The 16,993-nt window shown below is 38.7% G+C and overlaps 1 pseudogene; it reads left to right on the top strand.

Moving 5' to 3' along the window:
* The first annotated feature begins 11,382 nt into the window (after nt 1-11,382).
* LOC138837811 (histone-lysine N-methyltransferase PRDM7-like) lies at nt 11,383-14,268 on the top strand (annotated as a pseudogene).
* Nucleotides 14,269-16,993: the final 2,725 nt, after the last annotated feature.

Here is a 16,993-nt window from a genome sequence, read left to right as displayed (position 1 = left end):
CATGACTCATCCTCCACTTGAGCCTGTTAGGCCTTGAGTTCAAATCTCACTACCAAAAGATTCATCCTGATATGAGAAGCCAATGGTTGCACCAGTTTTCCTATGCTGTGAAAGTCCTGGGTCTCAGCTAGAATGGAGTATGCTATATAGGCAACTCTATACTCATGGAAATTGATTGCCAGCAATGTCAGCATAGTTATAACTGTTATCACACTCAGTAAAATACATATTGCATCCATGAATAAGACACGAAATCAAGAGAATAAATACAGTGAACGCAAGATGCCGCCCACCCATGTATGGAAATATAGTTCCTGTCTTTAAATTATGATTTCATGAGTATATTGACCCTCATGGGGCACGAGCTCAGGTCCCGTGAACGGCCTAACAACTTAGTGGCTAACAGGCTGGTGTGCTCACCTTGATTCATTCCCCAATTCTGCCTGCTAAGCTCTGAGTTCAAACCCCAGCACAGCCAAAAGATTCATCCTGATGTGAGAAACCAATGGATCCACATGATTTCCTGTCCTGTGAATGTCCTGGGCCTCATCAAGGATGAAAAATGCTATATAGGCAACTCTATAGCCATAGGAATAGGTTGTCATCCACGGCAGCACAGCTATACCTGTCACCATACCCAATAAAATACACAATACATCCATGAATAAGAATCAAAATTTAAAAAGTAACTAAATTGAAAGCAAGATGCATACCACACCTGTATGTAAATAGAGATCCTATGTTTAAAAAATGTAAGCTTGCTCTTTTATCCACTGCTGGGACTTCAAATCAGGTCCTGGAGCAGGCCTGATATTCTAGTCTTCAGGGATGATGAGCTTCCCCTTCCCCCACAGTGCAACGGGGTTACCAAGACCTGAGTTCAAATCCCAGGCCTGACAAAAGATTCAGCCTGATGTCAGAAGCCAGTCATTGCGCCTGATTTCCTCTAATGTGGAAGTCCTGGGTCTCAGCTAGGATGGAGAATGAATGCATAGGCAACCTTATAACCGTGGGAACGGGTCGTCATCCATGTCAGTACAGTTATATCTGTCACCATACTCAGTAAAGTTCACAATACCATCATGAATTAGACATAAATTAAGGAGAAGAAATGCACCGAACACAAGATGCTGCCCACATATATATGTCAATACAGATCCTATATATCACCTATGAATTTATGCTTATCCTGGCCATCCCTGGGGCTAATTTTCAGGTCCTGGGAATGGCCTAGCTCCTCAGTTCACATGCTGGTGTCCTGACCTTGACTCTTTCACCAATTGGGCCTGCTAAGCTTTCAGTTCAAATCCCAACATTGCCAAAGTCTCAAGGACTTTCCTGCCTGGCTGGTTTTGAACTATCATCCTCATATTTCAGCCTCCTGAGTAGCTAAGATTATAAGCATGAGAATCCAGCACCTGGCTCTATGTCTCATTTTAGATGTCCAAGAAATGGAGTACATGATTAAGACCTGTCAGGAAAGTCCACATGACTATCTATTTGAAGTACCTGTCACAAATTAGTAAGAACTTTTTATATGAGTTCAAATCCTAACCCAGAGCTGATTGGGAGTAATAGAAACTCATTAGGGATGAAAATTATGGAGTTCATTGAGTGCCAGAACATGCTTCTCTATATTGAACCTGATGAGATGCATGGTGCATAGGCGTGCTCTGTCTACCGTAGTTGAACAATCCCTGAGATATTTGGACCATTTTGATCAAAATGATGAGTAGCAATATTTTGAATGTGGTGTAAAAAAGGAGATTTTTTTCAGTCACAGACAATATTCTTTAGACATAGTTGGGCTTATGTGGGACAGCTTTCTTATAACCATGATGAATATAGGGAAGACTATGATAAGTGTCCTCTCTTTGCCCAAGAAATACTTCAGGGACAGAGGAAAACATCAGAATGCCCTGAATAAGAAAAAACATTTTACATAAGAAGTACAGTCACTACTCATCAGAAAATATTCAAAAGAGAGAATCCTTTTCAGGTAATGAATGTGAAAAACCTATCAGTAGGGAAATTCACCTTATAAAATTCCAGAGTAAATATGCAGAGGAGAACTCCAATGAGTATATAAGATGGAAAAATATTATATATCTCAGAAGTCAGACCTCACTTTCCCAACTCAAATGCCCACAGAAGACAAGCCTTATGAATATGACCATTGGACAGTTCCCACCCAGAAGTCAACTTTCAGCATGTATCAGAGAACTCATACAGAAGAGAGAACTTATGAATGCAACAAATGTGGCATGTCTTTCTGGCTAAAGTCATACCTCACTTTGCATCAGATAATACATACAGGAGAAAAACCTTATGAATGTAACAAATGTAGATAATTTTTCACCAGAAGGCACTACTTACTGTCCATCAGAGAAGACACACAGGGGAAAAATCCTATGATTTTAACATGTTTGGAGAGTCCTTTACCAAGAAGGCAGTCCTTACTGATCATCAGAGAAGACACACAGGAGAAAGACCTTATGATTATATCAAGTATGTAAAGTCTTTCATCCAAAAAGCAGACCTTCACATCCATCAGAGAATCCACACTGTAGAGACACGTTATGAATGTATCGAGTATGTAACGTCCTTCACCTGGAAGGAAGCTGTTACTAATCATCAGAGATAAAACACAGGAGAAAAACCTTATATATGTATCGAGGGTGCAACGTTTTTCACCTGGAAGGCAGCGTTTACTGATTATCAGAAAAGACACACGTAAGAAAAACTTTATGAATGTTTCTCATCCAGAAGGCACACATGAAACTCCATCAGAGAACACACAGGAGAAAAACTTTATGAATATGAAAAATATGTAAAATCTGTCACCCAGATGGCACCACTTACTGTCCATCAGAGATGACACACTGGACAGAAACCTTATGATTGTAATGTGTGGAAATTCTTTCACTTGGAAGGTACACCTTAACAAACATCAAAGAACACATACAGGATAGAAACCATATGAATGTATCCAGTATGGAAAATCTTTCACCCATAAGGCAAACCTTACTTAACAAAAACAGAAGACACACAGGAGAGAAACCTTATGAATGTGTCCTGTGTGGAAAATCTTTTACTGAGAAGGCATACCTTAACGTCCATCAAACACACACACACAGAAAAGAAAGCTTCTGAATGTATTAAGTGTGGAAATTCTTTACCCTGAAGCAGAATTTACTGACCATCAGAGAAGACACACTGGAGATAAATTTTGTGAATGTAACAGGTATGAAATATCCTTCAACCAGAGTCCAGAACTCAGTAAGCATAATGGAATTCACACAGGTGAGAAATTTTAGGAGCGTAATAAATATGGAAAGTCTGTCACCTGGAAGAAAACTCAGCTTGCATCAGAGCATCAATACGCGAGAGAAGTCTCATGAATGCAACAACTTTACAGTCTTTTACCCAGAAGGCTTAGCTGAGCATTCTTCACTGAACACTGAAATGAGAGAAATTCTATGACTGCAACAAGTGTGGTTTTTTTAAAAAAATTCACCCCTCTGTTTGCACCAGAAACACACAGGAGAAAACACGTTCACGTTAATTTATAGAACACACACAGGAGAGAAACCTGATGAACATTACCAGTGTGTAGAGACTTTCATCTGGGAGGCACACCTCATTGTTGATCAGAGAACTGACATATAGGAGAAACGAAACCTAATGAATGGAACAAATGTTCAATGACATTTAATCTGAAGTCAGTCCTCAGTGAAATTGAGAAAATCCACAAGACAGAAACTTAATACAACAAATAAAGAAACACATTCAGCAAAAAGTTATATCTCAACAGGTACCAAAGACTTGGACACACGGCAGCATCTCCGTAAAAGTAAGCATTAGAGGAAGTCTATCAACTGGATGTCAACCTTCAGCAAGCATTGGAACATTAACACAGAAAAGAAACCCACTGTGGGAAAATTGTTGTCACAGATCTCCGTAATTTATGAAGAGAAATCCTTCATTGCAGAGGTAACTAGGTGTAATGGGAAATCTTTCTTTACTCTTAAGCATTCACTGAACCAAGAATTCTTATCCTTTCATTGTTGTGAGTAGGATATATATACTTGAATATTATTCAAAAGATTTGGACACAAGTGATGCGCATTATTACTTTCAGGCATGCAGAGTGATTAAAAACATAAAGTTGTTGACTTGTGTCTGTATAATAAGCAATGACTTATCAAGATAATTTTATATACTCTTCTCAGAAATAAGAGTTCCAGCACTTTGAGACTGGAGTCAGATGATCACCAAGTGCTTTGGGGAACAATAGATGTGAAAAGACTGTCCTGAGTTAAGCCCAGGACATGAGAGCAAGGATTTCTCCACTGCTCCCTTAAAGTCTCCACAGTATGTGTGGTCCATTCCTCGTAACACAGATGACACTACTTCCAGTTCAGTTTTTGAATGGAAGTTATTGTTTATTACAAAATGTGCACGAGCCTAAAATCTGTCTGGACACCTTTTATCCCTAGATCATTCATATAACATTCAGAGAACATGGGAGGACAGATATTTGGGAACACATTTTCTTTGTGTGCGGACATAAATCTTACAATTTAAACTCAGAGTCTAGGAACTGCCCTTAAACATTTTTGCTCAAGGCTATTGCTCTACCACTTGAGCCGTAGATCCAATTTGGGTTTCTTTGGATGGTGAATAAAAAGAAGAGAATTCTGTATTTGGTTATGGATGAGTAACACCAAAATGATTTCAGTGCTTAATTAATCACTAGAGATGAGCTACTTGTAATTGACTCACTCTTAACTTATTCTGCTGTTCTGTTGAGTGAGTTATAATAAAACATCATTATGGATGATGGTAAGAGCCTGATTTTTCTCACTTTTCTGGAGGACGAAATTGGAGTTGTTAGGAAGATGAGTATCTCTCTATCACCACTGCTGTCTCTTTCTCTCGCTCTCTTCAGATAACTAATCAAAACACTATTAAAAATAGTTTTGGTAAAAAATCTGATAGCAATGTAAAAAATTAGAAACGAGGCAAAAGAGAAGCTTGTTAGAAGATGGTTGCAAAAATCCAAAGGATAAGAGAAACATAGATAGAGGTAGGACTCTGCTAGATGTTTAGTAGGGTAAAATTCAAGTAAAAAGTGATCCTCATCACTTTCTATTACGTAGATAAGTACATACAGCATTTTGATACAATATTATAGTCCATATTTTCTTGATGCATTGATTTTCTATCTAACACCTGGAAAACATATATTTGTTGACTTATTTGCAGTCATTTGCAATCTCATGGAAGATAGTCTATTTAGTGAAATAACCACGCAGAGAAAGACATTGAACAATCTGAACAAAAATGGAAACTGTCAAAAATAGAACCAATTCCTTACTGGAGTTGAGAGAAGAATAAATGCTACTAGAGTCATGGAGAGATTGGTCCACTTGATTCTCTGTTCAAGAATTTTTTATTCTTCATCTTTTGGTCAAATTGACCCAAGTAAGATTGTGCTTTTGAAGGGTTTCCAGTGTGGTATGCATTTATATATCACAGAGGGGTTATGTGGTCAAATGCCTTCATTTAGAGAGTTCACATAGAAAGAATAGACCAGACAGAAAGAATTGTGACTGAAATCACAAGGTTGCAGCCTGATGTCTTTGATTTGAATTGAACATGGAATCTGCAATGTACTCTGTGCCAAAGATCCATGATAGACTGTGGAAATGTTACCCTGTCTGTGTTATTCACATTGGATAAACCTGGAAAAAGACAGGTGAACCTTAACTGTTCTTCCTTTATGTGGTCATGTAATTTGGAACTCATATATAATGTCTGTTTTCCTATGCAACTACTTTACAACTGACAATAGTAATAATAATGCTGCAGTTATACTGAATGTGCCAATATCTATTTAGGATCTATTTACATTCCTTGTTTCCTTACTTCTTTCCATTCCTCCTTCCTTCCTGTCTCTATGTATATCAGGAATTAGATTGCTAGATAATAAGCTAGTTATGCTTTTAATTTTTAGAGTGCTTTTCATACTATTTCCCAAGGCAACTGCACTATTTTATATTTCTACCAGCAGCGAGCAAAGGTTCCATTATTTTGTTGGTCGTGGGGCTTGAACTCTGGGCCTGGGTGCTGTCCCTCAGTTCTTTAGCTGAAAGCTAGTGTTCTACCACTTTAGTCATAGCGGCACTTTTGGTGTTTTGGTGGTTTAATTGGAGATAAGAGTTTTACAGACTTTCCTGCCCAGGCTGGCTTTGCTCCATGATCAGACCTCAGCCTCCTGAGTAGCTAGGATTATAGGCGAGAGCCACCAGTGCCCAGCATCCAGTATCTTTTTATTTATTTTTATGGTAGGCATCCTAAGGAGTCATTGACATTTTACTTACATTTCCCTACTGCTTAGTAATATTGAGCATATTTTCATACATTTGTTAGCCACATACAAAGATTTATGTATCTTCTTTGTAAAAACGGTGAATTCCAGTGTTTTTCTCATTGTGTGTTCAACTTAGTCTGCCATAACCAAATAGTATACAGTGAGTTAATTAAATAAAAATTTATTTCTCATAGTTCTGAAAGCTTGAAAACTCAAACCAGTATGCTAGTGTGACTGGGTTCTGATGAAGGATCTATTTTAGGTTTGTAGATGGCCTATATCTCATTGTGTATCTACATGAAATCTTGGTATGTTCATGACTGGGAAAGGAGGAACAGTTGAGATGGAAAGGATCTTTCTTTGCTTTTTTCTGTGAAAGTTAAATCCATCTCGGGCCTCACCTCCATGATGTCATCTTACCCTAATTAGCTACCAAACGCTCCATCTCCAAATAATATTTTGAGGATTGGGAATTCAACTTATAATTTTGGAAGAATGAAATGCAATCCATAGTGCCAATTTTTAAGTTTATTATTATTATCATCATCATCATCATCTTCATCATCTTCATCATCTTCATCATCATCGTCATCAATCCTGACAGTTGCCTTGAGTGTTGTGTCTGACCTCTTCAACTCAAGGTGAGCACTCTACCACTTGAACCACAGCACCACTTCATATTTTCTGGTGCTTAATTGGAAATAAGAGTCTCACAAACTTACCAGCCCAGGTTGGCTTTCAGTTCTATTTGAGGTTTTATACTTTTCATTATAGAAGTCTTTTTACTTCATTAGTTAAGCACAATCTTAAGCTAATTTTTTGAGACTATTGTGATTTTTCTGATTTCTTTTCCAGACTGTTCATTGTTGCCAGACAAGCTGATGATTTTAAATGTTCATCATTTATTCTGACACAATTCCAATAGCATTTATCAGATCTAGAATTTTTCTCTGGAAATTTTTAGGATCTTTTAAATATAGGATCATGTAATATGTGAACAAGCATAATTTAAATGGTTTCTTCCCTTTTGACCTATTTATTTCTTTCTCTATGCTTATTTCTGTGGCTTGATTGCATTCAATACGGGAAAAGAATGAAAAAAATAGACATTTGTGTCATTCCTGCTATTAACAGAAATGATTTAATTTTTCACATATACCCGTAATCCTATCGAGATATATACCCAGTATCACTAGTTTCTTCAAGGGTTTTATGATAAAAGAATGCTGACTTTAACTGGGCATAACACCTGTAATCTTGACTTCTCAGTAGGCTGAGCTCTGAGGATCAGAGTTCAAAGCCAGGCCGGGCAGGAAAGTCTGTGAAGCACTTTTCTCCAATAAACGACCAGAAAACTGGAAGTAGTGCTGTGCCTCAATGATTGAATGCTTGCCTTGAGCTGAAGAGCTGAGGAATAACACCCAGGCCCAGAGGTCAAGCCCCACAACTGACCAAAAAAAAAAAAAAGAAGAATGTTTACTTTTGTCAAAGGCTTTTTTTGCATCCAGAGAAATGAGTGTGTGATTTTTGTCCTTGATCAGCTTATGTGTTGCATTGCACTTAAAGATTTATGTGTGTTAAACAATCCTTCATCACTGAAATGAAACTAAGTTGACCATGATGTATGCTATTTAACTAAATAATCTTTCCCTCTTGTTCCTAATTTGCTTAGTGTTTCTTGTCATCAAAAACCAATTAAATTATAACAGATAGCTTATGAACACAGAGTGAAGCAAAGATGGGTTTTGTCTAGGTTTGAAGAAATTGAAGAAAAGAAATATAGGGACAAGCCTTAATGATAATTCAGAAAACATTTTCCTAAAATAGAGTCTTTTCTCTCTGGCTGAGATTTGCTGTCAAAAAATAGAATCCACAGTTTGCAGATATTTTGTAACCAAAATCCAGATTTCTCATCACTTTTAGTCAAACCTTCTTGGATGACCTTCAGAACTGAACAGAGTAAGCGTCAGAAGATAAATGTCTCCCAAATTCTATTGATGAGTAAACTTTCTTCATGGTTCCAAGTAAGAGAAGAAGCCCTAGGAACATCTGCTTCTTTTTCCTGATCTCTTCTGTTCTTATCATATTCATTCTAAGATTCAATTCATATCCACAATAATCACTACCACTTATTTTATTTTCACAATATTTTAGACTTTATTTTAAATGTTCCATGAACAAATAGATTTCAATATTACAACAACATAATGAGGCAAATAGTAAACTATAATCACTTACGTGATGAGAAAACCGAAATCTAAAAATGTATTGTGTCTGGGATCACACTTAGTGGTGGTGAAGTCTACCAATACATTTTCTCTAAAGGCACTTACAAGTTCATAAATACTTACACAGCATTATAAAGTCTTAGCTATCTTAGCCATTCACATCTTCACACCATTCACTGAAAGATTGTTCCAATCTCTGTTCCAACCACTTTTCATTTTGTTATAACAAATTGATAGATGCAACAATAAATCCACACTATTTGTAAGTTTTAAGAAAAGTTTACTGACAACTAAAAAAAGTGACATAATATTTTACATAGATACATATCCTTCTGAGGCTAATTTCAAATGTCAATTCTGTGAGGAAGAGGAGGATTGGTCCCTTCTTCTGAGCTTTAGTTAGCTGATTCTGGAACTTTCCATAGTTGTTTGTTTAGCTGTAGCCTTTACATGTGAGTCTTTTGAGTGGTTGGACAATAACTGATCGTTCTTCAGAGGTCTGAAGTCTCAACTGAACCCCCCTCAATATTTTCAGGATAAACAAGTTATAATCAATATATATAATAATTAATCAGTTTTGAAATTTAAGTAAAAGTAACAGGCTCGAGAAATACTGAAGTTAATGTCTTCAAATTCAATTTCAACTAATTTATTTCAACTAGGGATGTCACAGAAAGTGAATTTATATCAGGGCTCAAAAACAAATAATTAGGGGCTTGGAATGTAGCTTAATGGTTGAGTGCTTGCCTAGCATGCATGAAGCCCTTATTTTGATTCCTTAGTACCACATAAACAGGAAAAGCAAGCTGAAAATGGTGCTGTGGCTCAAGCGGTAAAGTGCTAGCCTCAAGCCAAAGATGCTCAGGGAAAGGGCCCAGGCCGTGGACTGGAAAAAAGAAAAGCAGAAAGAAATGCTTAGTCCCATTGATGCTGTATTTTAAGAATTCACAATATTCAATGTTAAATTTTTTGGTGCTGGGCCTGAGACTTACAATCAGGACTAATCATTGTTCCAGATCCTTCCTTTTGTGCTAGCAAGGCTAGCACTCAACAACTTGAACCACAATACCACTCCTGGCTTTTATGATGGTTTTAAGTGGATATGAGTCTTACTACTCCTTGGGCTGGCTGCCTAGCTTACACCTCAGCTCTCAGCCTACTGAATAACTAGGATTACAATCACGAGTCACTAGAGTCTGCCTGATGAACATTTTCTTTTTTTACCATATCACATTTTTGTTTACCTTATCATCTCAAAAACAGACATGTATACCAATTTATACAATTATTATATGGTACATACTTTTTCAGGCAAAATTGCATAGAAAAAAGTCAAATTAATTTCAAAGTCATCTGTTATAACTAGTTGCAATTTGAATGTACTTAATTGTCCATATAGATTTCTGCCAATAATTTCTTCCTATTCTCACTGCTCTGTCATAGCTTTTTCCAACCAAGTTTTGTAATTCTCCACTTTCCCCGTGTTCTCTTTCATTAAATGTCACCACTAGTCATGTCTTCTTCCAAGCTTCATTTCCTTCATTCACAGACCTTGTTTGCTTTTCGGTTTGTATTCTCAAGTGTTCTCCCTCCCTCAGTCTAACTTATATGGATTTGAGAGAAAACTGATAGGAGATGGAAGGCTTAGGAAATACATTCCAATTCTATATGTGACTTTCATTGAAGGGAATGCCCAAGACAACCTTAGGTAAGGAACCTAGTTTGAAGAAGTTCTCAGGAATTATAAATTTCTTAAAGTCAAGTGGATTAGAAGAGGCCCAGAAACCAGCGTTCCCTCTTGGAGAAGCAAATACACAAGGACAATACTGCAAACAAAAATTGGGTAAGAGAAAATAATTTGGAAAATTTACTAATTTTGGTAATTCTAGCAAGGTTGCTGAGGGTAATCTGATTATGTGAGATGGACTTTGGAAAGTTCAAACATAGGCTGAACTAAGCTGTGGAACTAGTAATTAGGTTTCCAATGAGCAGCACATAAGAATTTCACAATGAAGTTACACACTTGGGTTATTATCCACCTGGAGGCACTTAGGCCATGACACATTTTACATTCTCCCTGAACTTCTGAATGTTAATCTAAAGAACATAGATAAAGATGCACAGACTGCACTGGGAACGTGGCTTAGTTGTAGATTATGTGTCTTGTATGAATGAAGCCTTTGGTTCTATTCCTTAGAACCACATGAACAGAAAAGGCCAGAGGTGGCAATGTGGCTCAAGTTGTTGAGTGCTAGCCTTGAGCAAAAGAAGCACAGGGACAGTGCCCAGGCCCTGAGTTCAAGCCCCAGGACTGACAAGAAAAATGTGTACAGCCTGCATGTTGTCTGAAAATGATAAGTAAAAGGTAAAATAACAGATAAACGCAAAGTGTCTGATAAATCTGTGACCACACATTTTCAATCCTGTATGTCCTCGTCTTTGCTCAATACTTAACATACCCTCAACAAATATTCTGAATGAATAAATTCATCAAAGACCACTTTATAAGAAATTTAATGAAGTCGAAATTAAACCTGAAAATGGGAATGGCCAAAACTTAAAATTGAATTAGAAACCTGTAGTTAGTGTTCAAATGAAGTCTTTGTATCTCTTAGTCAAAGGTTAATGGGGGACCAGAGTATGTGAGAAGAATAGATGATAATTTGGTAGTAAGAGATTTTACTTTTCTGAAGAAATAGGGACAAAGATTGTTGATCCCCAACTTAAATAACCATTGTTTTTCAACTTGGACGTAGGAAAAAGGAGGTAAAAATGAGCATGTACATCCTACAGGAAAGAAAGAGTTATGCTTATGAAGATATCCGTAAACCCCAGGATGATGATTACCTGTGTAAGTAACCCTCTGTGCTTGTTCAAACAGAAGGCAAATGTGCTTTTATAATAATTCATCAGGTCATTTGGCCCCCAATTACTGGTTTACTCTAGTAACTTCACATGAAGAACTAAGCGACAATGATATGCATTCTGTGCTCTTTCTCATGATTGTTAAATCTGGGAATGTACATATTTCTTGACTAATTTTTGCTTCTCTTGCCTCAGATTGTGAGCAGTGTCAGAACTTCTTCATCACCAGCTACACTGTTCATGGGCCACCTATATTTGTAAGAGACAATGTGGTGGACAAGGGGCATTATGACCATTCAGTCCTCAGTCTGCCCCCTGGGCTGAGAATTCGTCAGTACAGTACCCTGAGGCTAGGCTTAGAGTATGGAATGAGGAATCTGATCTGCCATTGGGTTTGCACTTCAGCCCCTATGAGGGCTTGATCATAGAAGATGAAGATGCAGACAATAGGTACTCCTAGATGGTAAGAAATGCCCTCCCTTTCCCCCCTTTCTCTAACTCCATGTGTCCCCCTGTGCCTCCAATGAAACATTGCTAGGACATGGACAAAATAATTGTATGTGTTTGTGGAATCTGCATAAACATGGACATGCTGATTTAGGATCAAAGTATAGCGCATATAAACAGAGTGTGTTAGAGGCAAAGTGCATCCATGCTTAAGGAGCCTCTGTTAGGACTATGACAAATCCCCTCAGATGTGTAGACGGCATCTTATGTGTTCACAACTACTGAGTCCATGCAGGCTCAAAGAGCATCACTGGAATCAAGTAATATGATTTTGCCAATTATTACCCAAAAGCCTTTAGCTTGTCTTTCTGAAACTCAGATCACAAAAAGGAGTAACTTCTATGTGTAGATGCAAAAAATAAATCCCAGGCCAACTGGAGTGAGTCCAGCAGTCATTTTCATGGTTCCTAAGAGGATATTATCCTCAGAAGACTTGCACCCTGATTATCACACATATGGATTCCCATATCTCCATTTTTCTTTTGCTGTACTTGGTGCTTTCAAAATTATGAATATTTGATGGACAAGAAATAAAAATATAAATAGTATAGCTGGGTTCCATAGCTCAACCTTTAATTTGTACTTTTGAGATAGAGATGAGATCTCAGTCTGATGCCATTCCTAGCATAAAAGATTATAAGACCCCGATTACTACCAATGGCTGAGCACGTTGGTGCACATTTGTTATCCCAGCTACTGTGGAAGTACAATGGCTGGATAAAGTGAAGTATCTCCAGCAACCCAGGCAAGCACAAGCAGGATGGCAACCCAGGACAGCAGGGTAAATAATACCTCAAAAACAAACTGTGCACTGGTGGCTCAAACCTGTAAGTAGCTACTCAGAAAGCTCGGATATGAGTATCATGGTTCAAATCCAGCCCATGGAAGAAAGGCTGTGAAACTCTTATCTCCAATTAACCAGCAGAAAATCAAAAGCGGCGCTGTGGCTCAAGTGGTAGAGCGCTTGCCTTGAGTTGAAGAGCTGAAGGACAACATTCAGGCACAGAGTTTATGCCCCTTGACAGACAAAAAATACCTCAAAAATAAACAACACAAAAAGGGCTAGTGGTTCAAGTGGTAGAGTGCTTGTATTGCAAGAGGTAAGTTTAGTTACTGAGTTCAATCATTAGCTCTGGTATGTATGTATGTATGTATGTATGTATGTATGTATGTATGTATGTATGCATATAAATATGTGTACTGTATCAAAATAAAAATTTCCATGAGAGACAAAATTAAGATATCAGAAGAAAAACCAAAGGGCCTAACTTCATTCATAGATCCTGCATCTGTAAAGCACATACTGTATACGAGTCAAAGAATTATCCTCAGTAGTTGAATAAATCATATTCCCTGAGTAATTGTGAAACACATGTGGAGATAGAAAGGACAATTTCATTGTAGGAGTATTTAACTATAATTTTTCTTCGTCGTTTTTGCAAAGTACATAGTGCCCTAACAACCTACAAGAAAGAACTTTAGTCTATTAGGGTATACTCAAACACGTAGAAGCAGAGTTGGAGCAGTGGTGAGGTTCAGAAAGCAGTGGTTCTATGGTATGTCCTGCAGCCCTGTGCCATGGGGAACCATTGTCGTATCAGGAAACAACATCATGAATAAACAAATTTCCCTCTATTGTCTTTATAAGACAAATGATTCTCTGAATTTCTATGGGAACATAGTGGAGACAGGTGCATGAGTGAGTCCAATCTAAGGAAAATTACTTGGGCCAAATGTCAAATGATGTGTGCTAATCTAGAAACAGAATGCATGTCCCCACCAAAATCTATGACATAAACTTTAACTCAATTTAGAGAATCTGGAAATCTATCTATTTGTGACAAATAAGGATTAAGAGAAGTCTGGAACTGAGCTTTGAAAACAGTGCACTTAGAGTTCTAGAGTGGATGAGTATTGGGAGTAGATCCAAAGGGAGCAGAAACTTACCCTCTTATGTTTCCTTCCTGTGCCTGCTTCAACTTTAGGTATATGAACTGTGGCAGGTGTGCTGAGAATCAGAATCCGAGGGCCTTTCAGTATCAGAGGTAGATCTTCTACCAAACCTGTCATGTCATCAAGGCAGGATGTGAGCTGCTTGTCTCGTATGGGGATGAGTATTGACAGCAACTGGGCAGTAAGTGGAAGAAAGAGCTCACAGCAGAAACAGGTGGACCTTACTATGGTTCCTTAAAAAGGAAGAAAAGAAAAAAAATAATTCTCTTTAGGAATTTTCGAATATCAACTCTTCGGTGGAACAAAAGGCAATTTAACGTGAGAAAAATTTCAAGTTAAGTACCTCTGAATTTAAAGATGCAGTTTGTATACTTTATTAGGAAAATTTCCTTATTTTTAACTATTTGTCCTGATTTTACATTTTAAGAACTTCATATGTTTGAATGCAATACAAAATACCGTGCTAAAAGGCGTAGAGACCAAACAAAGAACCTACCAGCTCTCTTTCAAAGAACCAGTTACTTCTGGCCATTGCAGTTTTTTCTTAATTCCCTCCATATTCGCAAATATTATGCATATGTCATTGTTCATTCATTACATAGTCTACATATTCTGTGAATATATTACTAGGAAGAAAATCAGTTAGAATGAGAGTTCCTATAGAGACTTGTGTCTTTGACAAAAATGAATCCATCTTTTCTCAGGGCATTTTGCTCTAGCCATGGCCCTCAATTCTTGGTTCCATGGCTGCAACTAGGCCTTACTTTTCTTCCTCACTAGAAACAACTAAAAAGTTTTTAGTAAGGATGTTCTTTCAGTAGAAAGGCCTGAGATAGAGGAGGAAACATAGCCCTGTGAATATCTCCGAGATGGCCTGTCATCAGCGTGGAGAAGTTGACTCCTGTAGTTGGATGTGTCAGTGAGAGGACAAATAGGTTGGCAGTGATTTCAGAAACTCTAAGGAAAATATCTGTTATCTGCTACTGGAAAAAGAGTGTCAGTTCATGTTCTAAGAAAATGTAACAGTAAAAATAACTAAGAAACCAGACAGCCCTGATCTGTCCAGGAATCTCAGACTGCCCTGACCGATTATCTCCCAACTCTATCAGGAAGCAATTTAGGTCGGGAAATAATCCAGGAATAGTGCCCTCAGCATTCCTGTGATTGGCCCCACCTACCCCAACTTATAATATGCTTGCTATGTATGATTTAACCTATCCTGTAACTGCTAAGCGAGAAAGTCCCTGCCCTTACTGGAAATGATCATTCCCCAACCAATAAATTTAAGACTAGATTTACTACGAACCACCGACCTATCACAAAATCAGTGTTGTAATGATCCTTCCACCTGCTTCATACAAAATAAAAAAACCTTGCTGACCAAGAGATTGGGACTGACAATTATTGACCTGCTGTGTCAGGGAAGATTTGTGAGTCCAGCTCGAGCTGTAATAAACGACCCCCCTGCATTTACATTGGCAAGGGCTCTCTGCTGGCCTTTGGGGGCGGTCTATGGCCTGGTACTTCAGCAGGAAGCAGGAGGACAGCGAGAGTCCAGAAGAAAGGAGAGGCACAGGAGTGAATGCACCTTTCCGTGGAGACGCCTGGGCCATGCTTATGAAGTTCCCAACATGCACGTGTTGGCCTCCACGCAAGTCCCTGGAAGTCCCACTGGTCTGGGGCACACTGCCTGCTCTAGATCTACAGTCTGAACTTCCCCGTTGGCCCTGGACCTGGCTGGGCTGGAGCTGCACCCACCAGCCATGCTTCCTCCACCCTGTTGCGCATAGCTTCCCAGCCACTGCTTGGTCTTCAGCATCTATGCCAGTCTGGCTCTCTGGGGCAGGCTGAGGCTGAGGTGACCATTCCGGGTGCCCGTTCAAGTCGAGTGAGGCCAAAGCTGTGGTGGAGCCAGTCCTCACACACTTCCAGGTATGTCCAGAAAGGATTGAACTCCACTGGCCCAGTGCTGCCGTCCTCTCATCCCCAGAGTTTACCTCCATGTCCCCACCTTTGTTGTTGAAATTGTTCAGCCACTGTGATCTTAATTTTCATTGTCCTCCTTTGCAGTACTTGAGATTCCTTCCTCTTCTCACCAGGCCACCAGGCCCCATGGGATCTGCCCCAACAACCCCACCTCACAGACATTCTCCAGAACCAGGCAGCCTTCGGGCATGCTGCTTCCTGAGCCTCCGGCTTCCTGCCTCTTTCCTTGCTTCACCAGCTTCTGCCAAGGCCTCCTCTCCCCTCCACACTGCCCCAAACCTCAACCCCAGTGTGGCCTCCCATGTGGCCAAACTCATCTCCCTACCAGGCCCAATCCAACCCCAGTGTGGCCACTGCACTGGAGAAGACAACTAAGGTCCAGCAGCAGCAAAGATGACACAGTGTACAGCTGGTTGAGAACTGGAGGCAGCATAGATCTCTCTGATCATCTTTCTCTTCACTTACTCAGGTATTAATTGAATTTAGTATTTAATTTTTGGTACACAAAATCTCATAAGTATCTTCTTATTAAGCCTTTGCAGAATAGCTGGTAGAAATGCAGTCCCGGATTGTGTGTTGTTTAATTTTTTTGAGATTCAGAGATGTTTAAAGTAGTTATAATCATCATGAATTCTCACTTTTACAGTAGAGCGCTATTCAGAAAATAATTACTTATGCATCTATTATCAATTATTTATATGACTTGAAACTTAAAGTTTCAAATATTACAGGAAGATCTTTGATTCATGTTGAGTGGATGTGAGTAGGTTGAGCTGTTGCATACATTCATTGTGTGTGTGTGTGTGTGTGTGTGTGTGTGTGTGTAGGGGGTGTATATGTATTATTGAAATCAGGGATAAGGATGAGCACTGGTCTGAACTTGTTTCCTTTTTCTGAGAGATATGGTATTTCTGTGTTTGTGGTAAGCTCTGACTGCTTGCCTTTGCCTGATGTGCACTTTGCAGTTTTTTTTTTTTCAAATAAGCTTCTTATTTCTTATTGAGCAGATAGGGCTCTGATATTGCTTTGCCTTTAATCTGCCATCTAGGATCTTATTTTCCTCTTTAAAAATTAACAT

The sequence above is a fragment of the Dipodomys merriami genome, unplaced genomic scaffold, assembly GCF_024711535.1.
Source record: "Dipodomys merriami isolate MVZ:Mamm:240054 unplaced genomic scaffold, mDipMer1.0.p SCAF_276, whole genome shotgun sequence".
NCBI classification, from domain to species: domain Eukaryota; kingdom Metazoa; phylum Chordata; class Mammalia; order Rodentia; family Heteromyidae; genus Dipodomys; species Dipodomys merriami.
This window is presented reverse-complemented; position numbering and strand designations above follow the sequence as displayed.